The sequence below is a fragment of the Lissotriton vulgaris genome, chromosome 2_1, assembly GCF_964263255.1.
Source record: "Lissotriton vulgaris chromosome 2_1, aLisVul1.2, whole genome shotgun sequence".
NCBI classification, from domain to species: Eukaryota; Metazoa; Chordata; class Amphibia; order Caudata; family Salamandridae; genus Lissotriton; species Lissotriton vulgaris.
The window spans coordinates 1,808,456,610-1,808,480,055 of record NC_141687.1 but is presented as its reverse complement, the minus strand read 5'-3'; positions in this window follow the sequence as shown (position 1 = coordinate 1,808,480,055).

Below are 23,446 nucleotides of genomic sequence, written 5' to 3'. Positions count from 1 at the left end.
GCTGAACACTTTAAAACATTCTTATGGGGAACAAAATTTACTATTAAGACTGACCATAAGCCTCTCATTTACATGATGGCACCAGGTGGAGGTCGAACTTTATCGGCTCGCTTGGCTAGGTTGGCGTCCAGGCTACAATCTTTTCATTTTGAGATGGTATATGTAAAAGGGAAAACCAACATCCATGCTGATTGTATGTCCAGGTTGCATACTTCTTGTGATGTTCCTTGTGATGACGATGAGTGTGAGGTAGCTTTTACTTCGCAAGACATTATGTTAGTGTTTGGGGAGAAATTTGATTTGAGTAAGGAGTCCTGGTTAAAAGAAATGGAGAAGAGTATTGAATTGACTCAGGTCAAAAATTACATTTTACAAGGATGGCCAGAACAAAGGAAGTTTTCAGGCGAGATGATGAGTTATGCCAAAGTTCAAGATGAGTTAGCTATCGAAAATGGGGTCCTCATGAGAGGTGATAAATTCATTCTACCTTTTTCCTTGAGGAATACTATCATTGGCATTGCCCATGAGGGGCATTTAGGAATCTCGTTTACCAGGAGACGCATTAAAGATTTTTTTTGGTGGCCTGGTGTGGACAGTTGTGTCGAACACTATGTCCAAAAATGTTCAGAGTGCGCCAACAGTGATAAGTCTGCTGTCCCTTTACGCCCTGAACCTTGTCCTGTGGAGTGTCCTTTCGGCCCTTGGCGGAAGTTAGGCCTCGATTTCATTGGCCCATTTTCCGTTCTACCTGAACATGAAAAATTTGGCATGGTTTTAATAGACTATTTCTCAAAATGGCCAGAGGTAAAGATGGTTAGGGAGATAACTACTAGAAGTGTAGTGGAATTTTTGGATGAAGTTTTCTGTAGGGAAGGAATCCCAGAAGAATTAGTGACCGACAATGGTCCGCAATTTACCAGCAAGGATTTTCAATGTTTTATCACCAAATGTGGGATCACACACAATAGGATTGCTGTATTCCATCCAGAAGCCAATGGCCAGGTTGAAAGATTTAACAGAGTTGTGAAGGAGGCTATCCAACTGTCTGTTAAAGGCCAATTGAATTGGCGTAATGCCCTTCAGTCTATGTTACTATCTTATAGAACATCTCCCAATTCTGTCACTATGGTTAGTCCTTTTGAACTTTTAAGGGGTCGGAAACCCAGTACTCGGTTGACTCCGTGGTGGTTAAAAAGAAGTCTGAGTGACCATTGCAGTTTTTCAAAGGTAGATTATGATCTGGTTCGAGACAGGGTTAGCGCATATAAGGATAAGATGAAGGAAAGGATGGCAGCAAAGCAAGGATCAGTTAGCAGACATGTCATTAACGTTGGTGATTTTGTTCGCATAAAAAGGAAAGAGGGTGTTTTGAAGGGTGGTCAAATTTGGTCACGTCCCAAGGAAGTTATTGAAGTTTTCAAACATGCTGTCAGAGTTGAGGACGGGAGTGTTTGGAATTTGAACAGAGTTTCCATTTTCAAAGGGAAAGAGTTGTTTACGTCTGAGGATGGCTGCAGTTCTTTACCTAAAGGCAAGGATGTTGTTGTGTTAAATGATGATAGCAACGTTTTTCTTGATTTCGAATCTGATTGTGAGGTTTCTGGTAATGCAGTAATCGCTTCTGGGAATCCTTTAAATGAGAATACCAATACCACTCTACCTGTGGTACCCTCAAAAAATTGCCATAGGTCTCATCGTCTTCCTGCAAAATACAAGGATTTTGTCATGAATTAAGACAGAATTGTATGGGATTTTCCTTTAAAGTTCTATTACTATGTTCCTTTTGTTTTTTTTTTTTTCTTTCACAGGAAGGGAGGTGTGTTGTATATATAATATACTGTATATCATTCATGACACAAGATGCCACGAGGTTTCTCTCGTGACATCTCGTGTCTCCATCTGCTTGTTGTTATGCACATGCACTAGGCATTGCATCTTTCAAATGTGTACGTTTCTGTGCTGTTAGAATGATGCTTTATTAACTGTTAGGCTGGACCTGTCTTCGGACGTGTTTCTATTAAACTCCGTTTGACATCCTTCCTGCGTCCTCCAGTCTTTCCTACAATAGTTGAGCACATAAATGACCCCAATAAGAATAATGCCTACAAATCATCACCAAAATTAAAGCAAATGAGCACCTCAACAAAGGTTGAGGACAAACGTGGCTCCAGTAAAGTAGGCAATAATAGAATAAATTATTTCAAAATGTATCACTTGCAAATCCACACAGAAAAGAACATGTAACAGCATACATACATAACCTAGAAACAGAGTTCTAAGCATTGAGCATATAAATAGATATTTAGCACACCACAGTACTTAGAAGAAATGCACTCAAGGGTAAATTACAGCGCAAACTACACATTGCATAAATTAGGAAAAATGCAAAATTGTTCACAACATCTTAAACATAACAAATCAAAATAATAAAAGTAGTCACCGTTGTCATTTGAATGAAGGGAGACACAAACAGCTCTGTAGAAATGTCCATGGGAAAATGTAAAGAAAATCAAACAGTACCTTGTTGGAGAACACAAATTTTTTTTCAAGGGAAATAAATAAATCATGAAACAGCAAACACCGGTGAGCGATCTCGATCTCTCACCCGGGTTACAGATCCAAACGTAGTGTAATGTCAGAAATGAATGGTGTGCAGATAAAGTTTCAATTCTCGAAGTCAGGCATGTAGACAGACTCCCAAATGGTGTAGAGCCAAGCACTGGCATGTGAATTCCAGCACAGTTTGCAGAGTATGCTCAGGACGTGGTTGGCAGAAATAGGCATCAGGTCTCAGCGTAGGCCACACCGCAAGCCAAATAACAAAGTAGAATAGCCGTCTCTTCACTCAAACTGCTAGTGCACAACCTCCAAGGTACCGAAACATGGAGTTCACACAGATTGATGCAGGCAGACTTTAATTTTAATTGCAGGTTGTAACGGTCCCAGTTAGTAGCGCTTTTGTAAACAGGAGACCTTTAAACAGCAGGTTGGCACAAGTTGCGCAGGCAATAAACTGAAGTCACAAAGTGAGCTGACAATCTTTTAAACAGCAGATTTCAGAAATAGCACGGGCACACTTTCATTTAAACAGGAGTTTGCAGAAGTAGCACAGGCACACCTAGGACACACAGCAGCAGCCACGTTACTCACGTAAAACGCTGACTCACTAGATGAAAACAGGGAGTCCTTTAAGTTTGCTCTAGTGCCAGATGATTTAGTAGTAGTATCACTTCAGCAAAGGTTATTCCAATGCTCTAGGTTGAGACTGTCCGTTGGAACCAGACACCGGTGGGGCACCCAGACGCAGGAAATTAATTTTAAATGTTTCTCTTCTTGTCTTTGGTTGCAATGATGATCTCTTTAAATTCACTGAAGTTCATTTTCTTTTAAATGGGTCCTTTTTTACCTCGTCGCCAGTGTTGAATTCAATAAAATAATGATGATGGGTCCTTGTTGTAATGTTCATGTAGTATATTTATTCTTGAGATTAGATAGAAGGTACAGCATTCAGGTAGGAATGTAATATGGTAAGAAACCCCACCAGGAGCAGATAACTTCCTTCTCAGCCTCCAGGTAACTGATAAATCCCTTGAATAGCAACAGGTAGAATCATGGATGACATCACAGAGACATGACATAGACAAGCAGACACTAACACTAAGGAGGGACAAAGATAGAGGAAGAGCAGGATATAACAAACTTGCCTCAGTGAGATCCGAATCTGTGCATAATTCAGAAGGGCTGGACACAGTATGGGACGAAGACTGGACCCACTTGAGTGAAAGTGGATATATTCCAAGGCAAACTAACCTTCAGAGTATTGACATTCTTCCCCATCAAGAAAGCCCTTGTGTGCGCAAATTCTACCAGCATGTTCAAGGGGGAATCTTCATGAGAGCCCTTTTGCTCCACCAACCCTTATCATTTAGTAGAACTAAGCCTCTGGAAACTTTGATGATTTGCACAGGTTCAGGTAAAACTGACTCTCCCTTACTAACCCTGGTGGGTTGTTTCATCAACACCTGTTGGACGTGGCCCTTTTTGCAGGGTCATCCCTGAACTTTTTGCCTTCCTCCTGTATTTTTTCTGACATTTTGTTGGCTGTGTTATGACTCTGGGCACTTTACCATTGCTGATTAGTGCTAACGGGCATATGCTCTATATGATAAATTGATGTATGGATTAGTGATTATGTGATTGGCTGGTTTGATTTACTTGTCAGACCCTAGTACAGTGCTGTGAGTGTGCCCCAGGGCAGGTAAATCAGATGCTGCTGGTTGGCTTGCAATACTGGTTGTGCCATCCACAGAAGCAGCCTGTGAAAGTGTGTCTCAGGTCTGCCATTGCAGAGCCTGTGTGCAGTCTGGTACTGCCATGTTGACTGGCAAAGTGCACCCACTTGCCAGTCCCTAAACCTTCTCTTTTCTGCATATTAGTCACTCCTACGGTAGACCCAAGGGCAGGGTACATTGTAGATAAAAGGTAAGACAAGCCCTGATATGTGTGGCAGGTCCTAATAGTGAATAACAGCCATTTTCGTTTTTCACTATTGCAAAGCCAGCTGTTCCGCATAAGCCAGAACCGGCAGTTTAATTATTACATTTTATAATCCTAACTGACTCAGGGAACTAGGTAGATATTCGAGTTTAGTATGCCTGAACTCAGAATGATAAAATACATCTTTTAGTGAAGTTGTTTTTTTCATTCTGTGTTTGAAAATACCACTTTTAGAAAGTAGGTATTTTCTTGTCTAACTGTCCAAGCCTGCTAGGTTGTGTATTCCTTGTCTGGAGGTTGAGTGATAGGGGCTGGGGGATTCCAGGAGACAGGGTGAGTCAGCACAGGGCTGAATAGAGAGATCTGCATGCAGAAGGGAGGGAGGAGTTGCACCTGGGACCTGAATAGGGATGTGCCTTCCCTCCACAATGCTGGCTCCACATCCTGTTGTGCGTCCGATGTCCCTGACCTGCACTGTGAATGGAAAGAAGGAGTCTTGTCAACAAAGTGCTCCAGGACTGACCAGAACTGGTTTGGACTAGGCAAAGGCCTCTCTGCCTTCAGAGAACAAACGGAAAATAAGTATAAAAGAGGGTACTCAGACCCCAGAACTTTAGAACACTTTTGGGAAACAAGAATAAACCTTTGCTGAGGAGAGGAACCAGAGAGACTGAGGAGAGAAGATCCCTAAGCTTGAGGGATTGGCCTGCAGTGGTTGCCTGACTGCCAAAGAGAGGAGAAAGGACTTTGTTTTACTTTCATTCAACTTGTGAAGTATCTCCAAGGACTTAAGATAGAGCTTGCCTCCTGCTGAAGTCCCAGGGACAACAGACTTCACCCACCAGGTCCCCAAGAGTTCTTTAGACGTGACTGCACTTGTGCTGGGCTTTCTGAGGGACTGCGTGTCACAAGGAGCTTGAAGTGCGGCTCACAAAGAAGAAGCTTGTGTCAGGGGTCACGATGATCCTGTTCGCACAGGCACGAGCTAGGGATGTCGGAACTACATTTCCCGGCAGCCTGTGGAGGACGCGCCACGTCGGACGCAACGTTGCCAGGGGGTCCCACGTGATGCGAAACACAGTCAAAGGCGAGGCGGCGAGAGGAATTGCTGCCGATTATTCCTTTGCTTTGGGTCACTCTGAATTTCCAGCTGTTCTACGATTCCTGGTCTGGTAGGGGTGCCTCGCGCACCAATACTTTGCTCTTTGTCCTGTTTCATGGTTCTAGATTCCTGCGGAGCTAGCTGGCCTCAGTAACTGTGTTTAACGCGGCCAGGATATGTCGCAGTACTGCAGTTCTGCCTAATGGGATATAAACATTTGCTTTGATTGTAATTCTATTGAATACTTTGCACGCTGCTTTGCCCTAAGAGATATTTCCCTACATTGGCAAACTCCTGATTGCCATTAGGTTCATGCGAGGGAAATAAGGGCTGCTGCGCTTTTCGTTATTTCATACTTTAAGTGCACATTTGTTTGGAAGCCTCGTGAGGCTTAATGCTCCTATTTTAGGAAACACACTTGATATCGGGAGGAGTGACGTAACTCTCCAGATATCACCTGAGACACTCTGTGCTACTTGTATTGGGTTTTACGGAGTTATGACTTTCAGGGGATGAATGCATTTCACCCAGTTTATTTGCGTTCATCATTAATCACATGATTGCATAATTGTTATGTTTATATTTCCTAACAGGAAGGTACACAGATGTTCTATTTGAGCCACAGAACGTACCTTCTAATTTCAGATAGAATATAGAGACAGGCTGAAAGAGGTTTAGAAGGTTAAGGAGTTAATGATTCTGACATGCTTATGTGTTGTTTCTGATATCCTGTGTAAGAAATAGAGGTTCAAGCTCAACACCCCCTGTATGTTGTTGCACGTTGTTTTTCTTTACAGGTTAGTATAGTCATAGTGTTCTGCGCACACCATTCTATCACGAAGTAATACACAACACATAATAATCATTTTCCTTTTTCTGTCTCATTTCATGTCTCCCTCCCTGCTGTCCCCATCCTTTCCTTCCCTCGCTCACCTTCCTTTTAGTCTGTGTATACTTTATGTCCAGACTTCTGGCAGATGAGAGGTGGACCCCATAGAGCATCGGTTTGATCCTGAGGATACTTTCAGGCCTGGGACAGCTTGTCACCGAACTGCCGCTGTTGCCTCACAACGCGAAAGCGCCTCGCATCGCCGGAGAAGAGCATAGACGTCGCACCAGATGCCGCCGCAACATCAGAGAAGCGCGTCACAGCCGCTGTCCTTGCATCGCTGAGAAAGCGTATCCCGCTGCAGTTGTCGCATCGTTGCCGAAGCGCCTCGCATCGCCGGGGAAGAGGATCAACGTCGCATCCGACGCTACCGCATCACAAGGGAAACGTGTCGCAGGGCCTGTCACGGCTCAGAAGAATCGTTGAGTCGCCGCACGGCCGTCGGGCATGCACGCATCGTGTTGCATCAAGGAGAAGATGCCATTTTTGTTCAGTGCACCAGATCTTCATCGTATCACAGCACTGCTGGTTGCATCGCCACGGAAGCGCAGTAAGAAACAGACACATCACCTCCACACACCGATAAGAACAGACGCATCACCTACGCATCAGTTGGGACCTGACGCATCACCGTTCTTGCGTGTAAGGAACCGATACATCACCTTCCCTGCAGCACTTTCGTTGTATAGCGTTACACATCCTAAGGTACATTTAACTCAAAGTGTTGTATTTTACGTCTTAAGAGAACTAAGCTAATTCTACCATTTTTAAAGTACAGTATTGTGGATTTTTGTTGTTTGTGGTCTTGTGTTAAGTCTATATAAAAATACTTAATTTTATACTACAACTTGTGTGGTGTCCATCTGTAGTGTTGTCACTGGGTTACTGTATGTGTTCACAAATACTTTACACACTGCCTCTGAGATAAGCTTGTCTGTGCGTGCCAAGCTACCAAGCGGGTGAGCAGGGGTTATTTAAGTGTGTACCCCCTTACCCTGACTAGATGCGAGGGTCCCTATTTGGTCAAAGGTACCAACCTCTGGCAACTAGAGACCCCAAAATCTAACAACACCCAATAAGCAACCTTGAAATCCACACTTTTTATTATTATTATTATTATTATTAACGAATTTTGTACCGCGCACGGTTACCCAGGGGCATCCCAGCGCTTATAGAGACCTAGAGCAAGCTGCCAATACAGAGCAGAAAGAGCTAAAATTATTCTGGAAATAGATAGGTTTTCAGATGTTTCCGGAACCTGAGAAGATTTGGTTCAGAACGTATTGAGAATGGGAGGGAGTTCCAGGCCCGCGCTGTATGGATGGAAAAACTCATGCCACCTGAACGGGCTCTCCTAATTCTCTTTGTCTGAAGGAGGTGTTTGTTGTCAGAGCGTAGAGCTCTTGTGGGCTTGTAGGGCCGAATCATGTCCTTCAGAATGGCTGGTCCTTTCCCCTGTATGCTTTTGTGGGCAATGCAGAGGGCCTTGAAGGTCACTCTCTCTCTGACAGGGAGCCAGTGGAGTGCTTTTAAAGCAGGCCTGGCTGACTGCCTGGCCGGAACGTTCAGCAGCAGCCTTGCTGCCGCGTTCTGCACTTGTTGCAGGATCTTGAACGTTGACTCCGGTGCTCCGAGAAAGAGCGCATTGCTGTAGTCCAGGCGTGAGATGATTAAACCTTGGACTAACAGCTTCCGGGAGAGTTCTGGTAACAGGGGGAGAACCTTACGGGCCGACCGGAGCATTCCATAACACACGCCAGCGATCTTCTTGGCGTGTGTCCTAAAGGAAAAATCCGGCTCCAGCCAGACCCCCAGGCTCTTGATCTCCTTCTTTGGGTCAGGCGGGGTGCCCATGCAGTTGGGCCAGCTGCTCGGCGAGAGGGCAAAACTTGACTGGCCCAAGATCATCAGCTCTGTTTTTGAGCCATTCAATTTGAGCGATGACCTGGACATCCAATCAAAAACCTCTCTCAAGCATGAATGGAGCGTCTCAGGCTGTTTCTCCAGCTGTGTCAGACCCACCACTAGCTGGGTGTCATCCGCATAGCTTATGGTCTTAAAGCCAAACGGAGACACCACACCCTCCAGGGGTGCCATATACACGTTGAATAACGTGGGGCTCAGGGATGAGCCCTGGGGCACCCCGCAATGAAGTGGGAGGGGAGGAGATTTTGCATTTCCTTCCCAAACCTCGAAGGTACGCCCCTCCAGAAAGGAGGCCAACCATTCCAGGGCCACTCCTGTGACACCCGACTCTGCTAGACGTTGTATCAGCACTTCATGATTGACGGTATCGAAGGCCGCACTAAGGTCCAGGAGGATCACTGCCACTGACCCCCCTGCGTCCAAAGTGCTTCTGGCCTCCTCTACCACTGCTAGCAGAGTCGTGTCAGTTCCATGACCCGGTCGGAATCCCGTCTGGGAGTCCCTCAACCGGCCATTCTCCTCGACGGCTGACGGTTTACCAACCTCTCGGCAACCTTACCTGGTAGCAAGGAAATGGGCCTGAAATTGGCCAGGTTCTGCGGGTCCAAACCGGGCTTCTTCAGAAGCGCTTTAACGACCGCACTTTTCCAGTCCGGCGGCACAGTCCCGTGAGGGAAGGAGAGATTGACCAGATCGGTCAAGGGCTCTCCTGTCGACAAGGCGGCCTGCTTTAAATACCGCATTGGGACTGGGCCCTGAGGTGAGCCACTTTTCAAGCTCCCGAGGACCTTCAGTACTTCGCCTGAGGTTACAGGGCCAAATGACGTTAATAGTTTTTCCGAGATGCTCAAGTCCTCAAAAAAGGCCGAAGTCCCCATCACCGGGGGGAGAGAGCTAACAATGGTATCAATTTTATCTTTAAAGTAAGTGGCTAATTCCAGACATTTTTCCTGTGGTCTGTCGTGGACAAGAATGGGATCAGGCGGTTTAAGAAGCTCCTTCATCACTAGAAAAGCTTCCCTGGATGAGGACGCAGCATGCTTAACTCTCTCCCCATAAAGGAGGCCTTTGCAGCACGTATTGCGAGTTTGTATGTCCTTAGTTCCATGCAATATTTTTCCCTGCTATCTGTCTCCGCGTTCCTCCTCCATGGTCTCTCCGCCCGTTTGCAATTCTTTCTCAGGGTTCTGAGCTCTAGGGTATACCATGGGGCGGACCCCACTCTCTTATCCCTAATAAGCATCTTCTTGAGTGGAAGCACATGGTCCACTGCGTTGGTCAGCCAGTTCCTCACCGTGGCATCTGCAGTCACCGGATCCCGACCCTTCTCAGGCTGGGTGCTCTCCAAACGGGCATTCCAGGCCTCTACAGGGAGCCTTGACCATGCCCTGTCTATTCTAAATTTCCTGGGTGGGAGAGTGTCATCACACTTTACCTCCCAACTAGCCATGATCAATGAGTGGTCGAACCAAGGAAGAGCGAGGGGGGGCATAGCTGATATACCCGCCATATTCGCGAAGAAAGGGTCCAGAAGATGACCTTTAACATGTGTGGCCCCAGTGTTTATCAATTTCATCTGCAGGGCGCTCAACTCGCTCATCAAATTAGTTGCCATTGGGACAGTTGCTTCATCAAAATGGCAATTGAGATCTCCCAACAGGATGAAGTTGGACGAGGCCGAAGCCAGGAGCGTGGTGGTTTCCATTAGTGAAGATATAAAATCACCCACACTCTCAGGTGGCCGGTAGACTAGGAGGCCTGTCAGCGTGCAGGTAGGGGGGAATTGAAGGGAGAATTGGCAGCTCTCACAGTCTTTAACCCCTGCCTCCCGTGCCTTACAGCCCAGTGACTCCCTGTAAATAATGGCCAGGCTCCCCCCTCCCTACCCCTCTATCAAGATGGTAGATCAAATATCCCGGCGCCAGCGCTGTAACCATGTCCGGACCCGAGGTGTCAGATAGCCAAGTCTCAGTAAGAAACAAGGCATCAACCTTGTGGTCCAGGACGAGGGAGTTAATCTCCGTAGCATGGCAGGGGAGCGACCTGCAGTTCAGCAGGGCGAGACGACGCAAGGTGGTAGGGGTAGTTTCTCCTAATCCTGGTTGACAAACTCTACATCCCCTAAAGCGCGTTCCCCCTTTTGCAATATAGCAGCATGTGTCATACTTAGGTATTCTATAGGATATAAGATCATCCTTCGTGTACCTGATCCTAGTGGCTTGTTGGGGGCTCGAATCGGGCATAGCAGCTGGCCCTAGTCCCGTCTGGGCCCGGACGGGCACAGACAGGCTTAACTCTGGCGGAACTCCGGCGCGAATCCGGCGCATCCGCTGCACGCGTCCGCTGCGCGGAGCCATAAGGGACTGTTTTTATTGGGCGACTAGACCGCTCGGCGAATGTGACCCCACCTAAGATGGCCGCCAAAACCGGATCGAGCCCGGTACCTGGTCGAAATGCACCACCCAGGGATCGGGGGCCGAGGGAAATGCCTTAATGAATTCTAAGCCCAAAAGAGGGTAGGAGCGTTCAATTGAAAGATTCTAAAAGATATTTTTTAAAATTCCTTAGCCAAAGTCCTAAATGTAGTGCAAATGCCGGGGGGGGGGGGGGATCGGACACAAAGGAAAAATCAAGAGCAATTTTTTACAAGCTAAAACAACGACTGAGCGCTCAACTAGCAGCCTCTCAGTGAATCTCTATCTCTCGGTCTGGTCGCTAGGCCCTCCTTTTATGGGGCGACTAGACCGCTCGGCGAATGTCACCCCACCTAAGATGGCCGCCAAAACCGGATCGAGCCCGGTACCTGGTCGAAATGCACCACCCAGGGATCGGGGGCCGAGGGAAATGCCTTAATGAATTCTAAGCCCAAAAGAGGGTAGGAGCGTTCAATTAAAAGATTCTAAAAGATATTTTTTTAAATTCCTTAGCCTAAGTCCTAAATGTAGTGCAAATGCTGGGGGGGGGATCGGACACAAAGGAAAAATCAAGAGAAATTTTTTACAAGCTAAAACAACGACTGAGCGCTCAACTAGCAGCCTCTCAGTGAATCTCTATCTCCTGGTCTGGTCGCTAGGCCCTCCTTTTATGGGGCGACTAAACCGCTCGGCGAATGTGACCCCACCTAAGATGGCCGCCAAAACCGGATCGAGCCCGGTACCTGGTCGAAATGCACCACCCAGGGATCGGGGGCCGAGGGAAATGCCTTAATGAATTCTAAGCCCAAAAGAGGGTAGGAGCGTTCAATTAAAAGATTCTAAAAGATATTTTTTAAAATTCCTTAGCCTAAGTCCTAAATGTAGTGCAAATGCCGGGGGGGGGGGGGATCGGACACAAAGGAAAAATCAAGAGCAATTTTTTACAAGCTAAAACAACGACTGAGCGCTCAACTAGCAGCCTCTCAGTGAATCTCTATCTCCCGGTCTGGTCGCTAGGCCCTCCTTTTATAGGGCGACTAGACCGCTCGGCGAATGTGACCCCACCTAAGATGGCCGCCAAAACCGGATCGAGCCCGGTACCTGGTCGAAATGCACCACCCAGGGATCGGGGGCCGAGGGAAATGCCTTAATGAATTCTAAGCCCAAAAGAGGGTAGGAGCGTTCAATTAAAAGATTCTAAAAGATATTTTTTAAAATTCCTTAGCCTAAGTCCTAAATGTAGTGCAAATGCCGGGGGGGGGATCGGACACAAAGGAAAAATCAAGAGCAATTTTTTACAAGCTAAAACAACGACTGAGCGCTCAACTAGCAGCCTCTCATCCACTTTGTCATAGTTTGCTTTGTTGCGCCGACTGTACTGCAGAAGCTCTCCCTTTGACTGACCTATTGATTTTACATTGATAACCTTTCTCTTTTGGCATAAGGCATTTTACCCAATCAGGACACAGCTAAAACCTTGGTTGTCATTTTATTAACAAGCTTCCACTAGTGGAATGTCGAATTAGATGGTATGCCCACACCTTTTCCATAAAAAACTCCTCAACAGGAACTCTGATAGACAAGGCAGATTGTATTTCTTCCTTAAGTAACCTGTTCATCCTCTTGACCAGAGCAATTGAGATTTGCGAGTTCAAAGCCACCCTCAAATGTCTGTGAAAATTTTGAGCAAATTCCTTCATCTGAAAGGAAGTGAAATGTTTCCCTTTGTCAGTGGTCAACTCCCTTGGTGGACCTTTGTCATCAAAGACTTTCTTTAAAACATGTATAACCATAGCAGTACTGGTGGCAGGAGCATATTCAAAATACACCCATGTAGAGAAATAGTTCACTAAGATTAGTAGAAATCTTTTATCTGAAGGTAACATTTTGAAGGGTTCTGAAAAATCCAATGCAACTTTAGGCCACACTTCATCAGGAAGTGGAACTGTGTGTAAAGGTGTTTGGTGTGTGACTGTTATCCTCTCCGTCCTCAGGATCAGCTTGTGGTACAAGTAGGCCACCTCCAGATCTATCCAAGCCCCGAATGCTATTATAGCCGTGGGCTAGAGAAGGATCAGGTGAGGGCAAAAATAATAACAGGAAGGAAAGGAAGGGGACTGCAGGGAGGGAGAGCTGTGAAGACAGAAAACAAGCAAATAATTGATTGGTATCTATTCTCCTGAATGTCTTCTATTAATATGGCAATCAATCAGGATATACGGCTCTATACCTGTAACGGGAATGCGAACAGCCCTAACTCAGGAGATGCTTCTCTTCCACTGAGAATGTGTAAATTCAGCCTGTGTCTGTCTTCCCCTGTAAACACAAACCTCACTATTGAACCAGCCCAGAAGACCCCGGTAATAGCCAACCTATACTGGTAAATAAGGATACAACATACCCTGATATCTTTCCCTCAGAGTCCTGAAGAAACGTGGTCAGAGTTCCAAAAATAATGACAGTACACAGTATCTCCCCACAAGCTAGTCAAGGGTTACGTCACCCAAATGAAATGAAAACAAACGTTACCTGAATCGACGTGGGTTCAGGTGAAATCAAACAAAACTCTTCGTCCCAGCCTGGGACCTATAAATGGGAATCCTCCGCAATAGCCGATGCAATAAGGCTTTCCAACGGAGGATTTAAAGCGATAGAAAACGCTATCTACAAACAACTGTTTCCTCCGCAATAGCCGATGAAAAAAGGCTCGCCAACGGAGGAAACGGAATCGGATTCAACTCTCCTAATTGGTATAAAGCAAGCGTGTCCTCCGCAAGAGCCGATGCAAAGAGGCTCGCCAACGGAGACACGTGAACAGAGAACGCGGCACAATAAAGACCGTCCTCCGCAATAGCCGATGACAAGGCTCTCCAACGGAGGACAGAAACGAAGCAACAAAGCCGGAAATACTTGCAACAGACTTGGTCCAAACTGCAGGGTCAACAGGAACGCTGGAATACACCACTCCGCAAGGTCGACAGGAACGCCGGGCACCACAAACCAAAATATCCGACACCGGCTGCAGGAAATGGAGTCTACTTTATACCCCGCCTCCTAGCCGCTGAGCATTATGGGATATGTAGTCTTTTCACCCAGTCCGTACCCGCAATTACCGCGAGGCGCGACGGACTCTGACAGTATATCCCCCCTCACCTAGAGCGCCGAAGGGGGCCGGGGCGCTCAGGAAATTGGCGATGATAAGCAGCCACCAGGCGAGGAGCATGAACACCAGATGCAGGCTCCCACGAGTTCTCTTCGGGACCGTAACCTTTCCAAGCCACCAGATACCTAAGGCCACGTCCCCGCCACCTTGAGTCCAGAATACCCTCCACCTCGTACTCCAGGCCTTCAGGGACCAACAGAGGGGGAGGGAGGCGTCGCACCACCGCAGCTGCAGGCTTGAGCAGGGACACATGGAAAACGGGATGTATACGCAGATGTCTTGGTAACAGCAACTTCACCGCCACCTGATTGATGCGTTGCACAACACGGAACGGACCAATGAAGCGAGGGTTAAACACGCTGTAGCGCCTGAACCTGAAGTTCCGGGTGGACAACCACACCCAGTCCCCCACCTGATACAAAGGACCTTGACGACGTCTTTTGTCAGCCGTTTTCTTATATGCCACCTTGGATGCTTTTAGGGAGTCCTGTACACGTTCTAATACCATCTTTAGTTGGGAAACCCTCCTGGCGGCTTCAGGCACCGTCTCCTCAGTGTAAGGCTGTACAAATGGAAGAAACCGGGGATGATGACCATAAGTACTAAAGAAAGGTGATACTCTCGTGGCAGAATGTGTCGCATTGTTGTATGCCACTTCCGCAAGCCAAAGGTGCTCCACCCAATTATTCTTACCCTGAGACACATAGCATCGCAAGAATTGTTTCAATGTCTTGTTGAGACGCTCCGTCTGTCCATCAGTCTGTGGATGGAAGCACGTGGACAGAGCCGTTTCAATATGAAGAGAGGAGCACCATGCCTTCCAAAACCTTGCGGTAAATTGAGAGCCCCTGTCTGACACTATGACATTTGGTAAGCCATGCAGATGCACAACATGGATCATGAGAAGCTGTGCCAATTGACCTGCCGTAGGCACCTGAGGACAAGCAATGAAATGCCCCATCTTCGTCAAATAGTCAATGACTACCAACACTGCTGTACAACCCTGATCTCTGGGTAGCCCTACCACAAAGTCCAATGAAATACGCTCCCACGGGGTAGAAGGGGTAGGCATGGGCTGCAGAAGCCCTGCAGGACGGCGGTGATCTGACTTGGCGCGAGCACAAACATCACACTCATTCACCCACCTCTTTACATCGTCTTTTATCGTTGGCCACCAACATTTACGCTGAATTAGGTCCATAGTCTTCTCTCCTCCAACATGTCCCGCACTGGGAGAATTGTGACACCAAGAGAACATTTGTTTCCGCAAGGATTCAGTGGGAACCAACAATCGCCCCTGATTAATCGGAAAGCTATGTTGTAAGTGCCATTCAGGATGTGTCTGCAACCATCTCTTCCAAGGTTCCGTCTTAATCCCATACCGTATGCCCTGCAAAAAGGCATCAGGTTGGATACCACAGACCACCTTAACAGGGTCCACTATAGGGGTCTCTACCATGGCATCCGATGACTTTGTGGATGATTGACGGGACAAGGCATCCGCCTTTCTATTGTCCGCTCCGGGCCTGAAAGTAATAATGAAATGAAACTCTGAAAAGAAAAGCATCCACCTTAGTTGTCTAGGGGTGAGATGTCTAGCCGCTGACATAAACTGCAGATTGCGGTGATCGGTATAGACCGTCACCACGTGCTTGGCCCCCATGAGAAAATGTCTCCATTCTGTGAAAGCATTCTTGATGGCCAAGAGTTCTTTTTCTGCTATGCAGTAGTTGAGTTCTGCCCCCGTAAGTTTACGTGACATGAAAGCCACTGGATGTAATTGTCCTGTGGTCTTATTTCTTTGTGAAAGAATGGCTCCTATCGCAACCTCTGAAGCGTCTGCCTCAACTATAAATGGGATATCGGAATTGGGATGTGTCAATATAGGAGCAGTGACAAATGCTTCCTTTAGAGTTACAAACGCCTCCTGAGCTTTCTCATCCCACCCAAACCTTTGGTATTTTTTCAGCAGTCTGGTTATGGGAGCCACCACTCTCGAAAACTGGTTGATAAAGCTCCTGTAGAAATTGGCGAATCCTAGGAAACATTGAACATCCTTGACGTTTCGAGGAATCAGCCAATCTCGCACTGCTTGAATCTTTCTCTCCGCCATCTCCTGCCCCTGAGGGGTAAGCATAACCCCCAAAAATTCTACGGTGGTAACGTGAAAGTCACACTTGGACAGTTTGCAATATAGATGGTGTTGTTGTAGGATACTCAAGACAGATTTGACGTGCTGCACGTGCATGTCCTCCGACTCAGAATAGATGAGTATATCATCTATATAAACTATGACGTGTCTATCCAGTATTTCTCTCAATACGTCGTTTAAAAAAAACTGGAATGCTGCAGGGGCATTGCAGAGCCCGAAAGGCATGACCAGGTATTCGAACAACCCATACCTGGTCTGGAAGGCCGTTTTCCATTCATCCCCTGCTCTCATTCTCACGAGATGATATGCTCCTTTCAAGTCTAACTTGGTGAATACCTTGGCCTTTTTCACCTGTTCCAATAGTACGTTAATTAAAGGTAAAGGGTATCTGTTCTTTACCGTTACCGCGTTGAGGGCTCGAAAGTCTACACAGGCTCTTAAATCCCCATTGGCCTTGGGGATGAAAAACAAAGGGGATGCTGCTGGTGATCGTGAAGGGCGTATGAACCCCAGTTCTAATAGTTTGTCGAGATATGTTCTTAAGTAAGCGTTTTCTGGTTCCGTCAACGCATACAGCCTGCCCTTGGGACTCACTGCCCCAGGAACTAACTCAATCTGGCAATCGTATGGCCTATGTGGAGGCAACTCTTCAGCCAATCCCTCATCAAATACCCCTTCAAAGTCCTGATATACCTCTGGAAGAGTTACTGCCTTTTCTGCTGCCGTGGCTATCCGATCCCCACATGCCAAAGCAAACGAAGGACTCTGTGAGTATCTAAAACAATGCTCCTCGCAATGTTTGGAATTCATCATTATTGTGTCTGTTTCCCAATTGATGTCAGGGTTATGTCTTTTCAGCCAAGGAATGCCTAGGATCACCGCATACTGCGGTGCCTCGATTATGCTGAAAGAAACTCTTTCTCTGTGATACCCAAACCTCATCTCTGTCAGAGCCGTTTGATAACTTATGGGCCCTGTATTCAGTTTCCTGCCATCCACTGCAAACACATCGGTACCATCTTCTTTAGGGATCAGAGGAATGCCTAATCTTTCCGCTTCCTTCATGTCCATAAAGAAGCCAGTAGCCCCGGAATCCACCATGGCTTGTGTATGTACCTCCATCATGCCTATCATCAATATTATCTTGATGAATAAATGTTGCGCTCCCACTACCGTACTCAACATAGAAGGGATAATAACATGACTCCAGGGAACCCCTTCATCAACCCCAGAGCCCTTCAGTTTTCCGCCGGTTTCTCTGTGGCCGTTGACACTCCCCTATTCAAGCGGAATTTGGAAAACTTGGGTTTGACAGGGCACTCTCTAACAAAATGGCCCTTTTTGCCACAGTAAAGACAAAGACCAAACTTGCGCCTCTGTTCCTTTTCGGTAGTGGTTAAGGCCGCACGGACCGCTCCTATTTCCATAGGCTCAGGGGTGTGAGATACCGAACTGTCAGGGGTCTTTACCGGTACAGAAGAGGGAATTTTCCGGTTCTTCGCTCCGCTACCGCCTTTACGATTCTTCATCCTATGATCTAATCGCAACACCAAATTGATCAAATCCTCACATGACACTGGTTGGGGGTCTATTTGAGCTATGATGTCTTGCATTTCCTCAGTTAAACCCTGATGAAAGATTGATGCTTGTTTGGCTTCTGGCCACTTAGTTTCAGCAACTAGACGTCTGAAATGATTCAAATAAGTCACCATATCTTGATTCCCCTGACGTAAACCTAATAGCTCTTTATCCGCCGTATACGTATCTGCTCTTCTATCGAACACTTTCGTGAACTCGGCATGGAACGCGTCCCAATCATGTAACATTGGGTCATTTCTCTGGACTATCGGAACAGCCCATTGAGCCGCGTCCCCTACTAAATACGAAATGACGAACGCAACCTTTGACTGGTTGGTGGGGAATGATCGGGGTTTGCATGAAAAATGCATCATTGCTTGCGTCAAAAACACTTGCACTGACCCAGCATCTCCGTTAAATCGTTCTGGTTGTGCTAACGGAATGCTAGGGGGGATCTCCACCACTACTGAACCGGCTGTACCAGACCCTGAAGCCCCAGCACTAAAAGGGTTTTTCTGGATGTTATCTAACCGGTTCCTTAATTCAGTGCTTTCTTGTCTGGATGCTATCAACTCAGATTGCACCACGACTAAAGCAGCCATCACCTCGTCCAGAGTAGCCATAACCCTCAACTGATCGGGAGGAATACAATTCTTGGGTCGGATATTCTGTTATCCTCTCCGTCCTCAGGATCAGCTTGTGGTACAAGTAGGCCACCTCCAGATCCATCCAAGCCCCGAATGCTATTATAGCCGTGGGCTAGAGAAGGATCAGGTGAGGGCAAAAATAATAACAGGAAGGAAAGGAAGGGGACTGCAGGGAGGGAGAGCTGTGAAGACAGAAAACAAACAAATAATTGATTGGTATCTATTCTCCTGAATGTCTTCTATTAATATGGCAATCAATCAGGATATACGGCTCTATACCTGTAACGGGAATGCGAACAGCCCTAACTCAGGAGATGCTTCTCTTCCACTGAGAATGTGTAAATTCAGCCTGTGTCTGTCTTCCCCTGTAAACACAAACCTCACTATTGAACCAGCCCAGAAGACCCCGGTAATAGCCAACCTATACTGGTAAATAAGGATACAACATACCCTGATATCTTTCCCTCAGAGTCCTGAAGAAACGTGGTCAGAGTTCCAAAAATAATGACAGTACACAGTATCTCCCCACAAGCTAGTCAAGGGTTACGTCACCCAAATGAAATGAAAACAAAGGTTACCTGAATCGACGTGGGTTCAGGTGAAATCAAACAAAACTCTTCGTCCCAGCCTGGGACCTATAAATGGGAATCCTCCGCAATAGCCGATGCAATAAGGCTTTCCAACGGAGGATTTAAAGCGATAGAAAACGCTATCTACAAACAACTGTTTCCTCCGCAATAGCCGATGAAAAAAGGCTCGCCAACGGAGGAAACGGAATCGGATTCAACTCTCCTAATTGGTGTAAAGCAAGCGTGTCCTCCGCAAGAGCCGATGCAAAGAGGCTCGCCAACGGAGACACGTGAACAGAGAACGCGGCACAATAAAGACCGTCCTCCGCAATAGCCGATGACAAGGCTCTCCAACGGAGGACAGAAACGAAGCAACAAAGCCGGAAATACTCGCAACAGACTTGGTCCAAACTGCAGGGTCAACAGGAACGCTGGAATACACCACTCCGCAAGGTCGACAGGAACGCCGGGAACCACGAACCAAAATATCCGACACCGGCTGCAGGAAATGGAGTCTACTTTATACCCCGCCTCCTAGCCGCTGAGCATTATGGGATATGTAGTCTTTTCACCCAGTCCGTACCCGCAATTACCGCGAGGCGCGACGGACTCTGACAGTGACCCAGTGCTTATCTGACAGCAAACATGTATTGCATTCACAAATCCAACTCGCAATGTGAAAATCTAATGAGGGACACCAAAAGAATTGTTTAACATTTTTAAAGGTGGATCCCACCCCTAAATGGCCTTGATGAGCAGCTTCAGTAAGTTTGGACCTAACAGCAAAGGGTGAAACAGTGACATAAATACGTAAAAGATTACCATCCACAATGGATAGTTCATTTTCCACATGTGAAAAAGGATTGAGAGGGGTGGTTAGGCCCTCTCTTTGGGCCACCTCTTTTTGACAAAATCTATACCCGTGGACGAAAACAATGCACCCATCATGGACACAACCTCATCAGGATCTTCAGTCTGTTCAATACCCTGCACCCGCAACCAGGAAAAAAAATCAGCACTAGAGTTCTTGTCCCCGTGAATGTAGTCAATTTTAAAATTATATTATTGCAAGCAAGAAAGAAGCTTGACCAACCTTACCAAAGCTCGTCCTGAACCATTGCCATTAAGCAACTGTATTAGAGGCTGTATTAGAGGCTTGTGGTCTGCAAATAAGTCAAAATGCATGCTCCAAAGAAAAGTCACAAACTTCTCAATTGCACATGAACAAGCCACTCCTTCCTCTTAATTGTGTGATTATTCAGATTTCAATGAGCGGGCGGCAAAGGCAACAGTCTGTTCTTTGTTGTCATATATTTATCAGTATTTATCATCTTGGTAGGCCTGGGTACCTAGTATGCTAGTATGCTGGGTAAGATGGAATACATCAATTTCTAAACATGCTCACTGCAAACACAAACCAAAAGGTAAAATAGATACTTGAAAGCCCTAAAAGGGGTGACAAAATTGGTGAGGTCTGGTGAATCTGGTGATATGCAGAGCGTCAATCCAACAGTGTGAAAAACCTGGCCCCACTTATGTTTGCGAACTATTCATTTATCTTGAGTAAACATGACAGGATTAGTTAAGACAGGGACAAACATTAAACCTAACTTTGCAAGGTCTTGCTAAACTACAATATATTTCCCTTTTTCAGCAACATATATCTTGGTACATATCTCCCTACCCAAACATCTTAAATTGTCCCTAAAGAAACCAATCATGTGAATATCCTGATCACCTTAAGTTTTGGGCGAAACATCAGGTGTCTGTAGAGGTGTGGTCAATGTGTCAGAATTGTTCCAACTAGTCTGCCATCATGTTGAGCTTGACTGACCCCACATACACATCACAAAGAGGATCTTTGAGGTATTTTACTTCCTCAGCAGCTACATCAAATGCAAGGAACACCTTCGACAAATCCTGTGAACATTTATCTACAACAGAAGTGATGTCCATAGAACCTACCCGAATGCCATCCTTAGCAATCCTGCAGACACCTTACAAATGTCCCACTTTATGACATTTGCTGCATCTCCTTCCCACAGCTGGGCATGAGCCATAATTGCCGAGATACATTTTGCAACTTTATGTGTGAACTTGGTGTTTATATCTCTAAAGGACAACACATTCACAGATTCAGGAATTTGAGTATAAGCAAGTTTAGGTATATGTGAAACCTTGCTCCATCAATCCCCTCTTTGATGATATTTTATAGCATCACAAATTAAAGTAACCAGATGCCAACTTCAACACTCTCCTAATTCAATGTCTTCAATTACTTGGAGGCATTTCTTTCTACCATTATTCTGATAAACTTTCATTCTCTTACATATGTGCCCCTTCAACTCTTCCATTTGAATCTCGCCAAATTTCCTTTTCTTTATTTTCTCATTAATAGTGTAACTTTATCAATTCCTGCAGCATTTGCACCAAATCATTATCACCAATATTATGAGTGATATTCCCATTATTGGCATCAGTACTTTACCTACAATACTTCTACCTACATTAGATATCCAAGTACCAATAGAGGAGAGACCATCAGTAAGTTTCTTCCATGCACTATCAACTTCCACTGGTTTCATTTCTACTTCCAAATGAGTAATGTTCCTTACATACTTTCCAATTTCAACACTTTTATCTGGTATGTAAGTGCAACAATGTTGCGCTTTCAACATTCTACAGACTCCGCCCTCTTTTGCTAAAAATATGTGAAGAGCAAGTTGATTTTGTAAAATCATTGATCTGATCGCAACCAATTCGGTATTGATCAAAAAGAATCCTCCAGCAGTGTCAGTAGATAAGGGATCCACCACTGTAGACAATTTAAAAATTCTTTGAGTATTCAGAACCACTCCCACTGAAGGTATCAATGCACTAAATATATCACCTACAATTTCTGCAAAACGAGCTCTTTTATAACGTGTTAGTTAATTTTCTTGTTCATTGCTTCCAGTGATTCTTTTTATATGGTACACCTTTGGGAATACTATTCCGAAATAGCAACTCCCATACCAATGATCAGGTAGCTTAAAGTAAGCTTTGTTCCCACAAATGTAATATACTTCCGGAAATACTGGATCAGTTCCCCCTTTTAGTCCCCATCCCCCAATTATAAGGAAATTGTGTTCACATTCACTGGAACCGATGAATACATTGTTATACTCAATTGTCTTTTTATGGAGACAGATTTTCCCCATGTTTGCAAAGTCCAAAGACATAGCAGCATGAGGTTTGCCAGTTGCCATAAATACTACCCTCACAGCCCATTTGGGTGTTTGGGGTTTCGTTTCAGTGGGTTTTCTATGGAAATCCTGTCTTCTTTTCTCTACTAAGTTTAAAAATACTTTTTCTTCTTCGTGTAAACTACATGTTAGATTGTCCATTAGCTATATCTATTTCTTTCATTGTTAGGAAAAATTCACCAAAGAGCTGGGCATCTTTAGCACTAAGGACAGGATTAATTTTTCTACGGACAGGAATCTCAGGAAAGATAACATCTATGTTATAATAATAATACTGCAACTTTCCAGTTTTATAAAACAGGCTTGTTAATATGCTTCATAAAATTCCATAGGTCAGGGGTAAATGATGGTAGGTAACACCTTCAGCTACAGAAGTAGATAATTTCATACAGACATAACAATCGCTAATTTGCATAGTCTCTACATAATGTACTAATAGACTAGCAAAAACATTCATCTCAGTTTTGTTTCTATTTCTAATGTGATGTTATTCTATCTCATCTGGTGCTTCTAAATCTACTTTATCTTTTTTGTGATGCGCTATCTTTCTGTGTATACTAGTGTCATTTTGCTTAGCAACCATCAACTACGGTATTGCTATTATCAGTCCTAGCCATACTATAAGTACTATCAATACACTACAAATGCATATCCTACAGCATGTCTTTATACAACTTATTTTCGAGTTTCCAGTAACTCTTTTATCGGCCATTTTGGACTAAGGAGACTTAACCCCTCTTCGAGAATTTACAGAGAATACACATGTGATTTATCTCAAGTTGTCCTAATTTCTTTAATATCTTGATCAGCAATCAATTCTTCATCACTGTCATCACTGATTTCTAGATTTTCGAAATCTTCAAGGATGATGTATGTCCATTCAGGGCCTTTGAATTTATTGTTCAACTTTTTCAGGCTGGACTTCTCCTTCTTTGATTGCTTGTAGATGGTTCAGTTTGACTTGTCAATTCACATACTTGTTCTGGTTCTTCATCTATTGAGACTAGGCAATATTTCAGTCTTTTAACAACACCAGGCCATTTATCACCTTTTCTGAGTCTTTTGACTGACACTGTGCTTTCTGATTCTTCAAGTGTTCTTTTGTTTTCTTTAAGTTGTGGCACAACTTGATTTTCATCAACTTCAGGTTTCCTCTCTAACTCACCTACCCCAGGGCTTAATACAGTTGACCCTTCTGCCTGTATTGATCCTTCTATCCTAATCTGACCTGATTCAGGATATGACTGTGTTGGGCCTGGACATT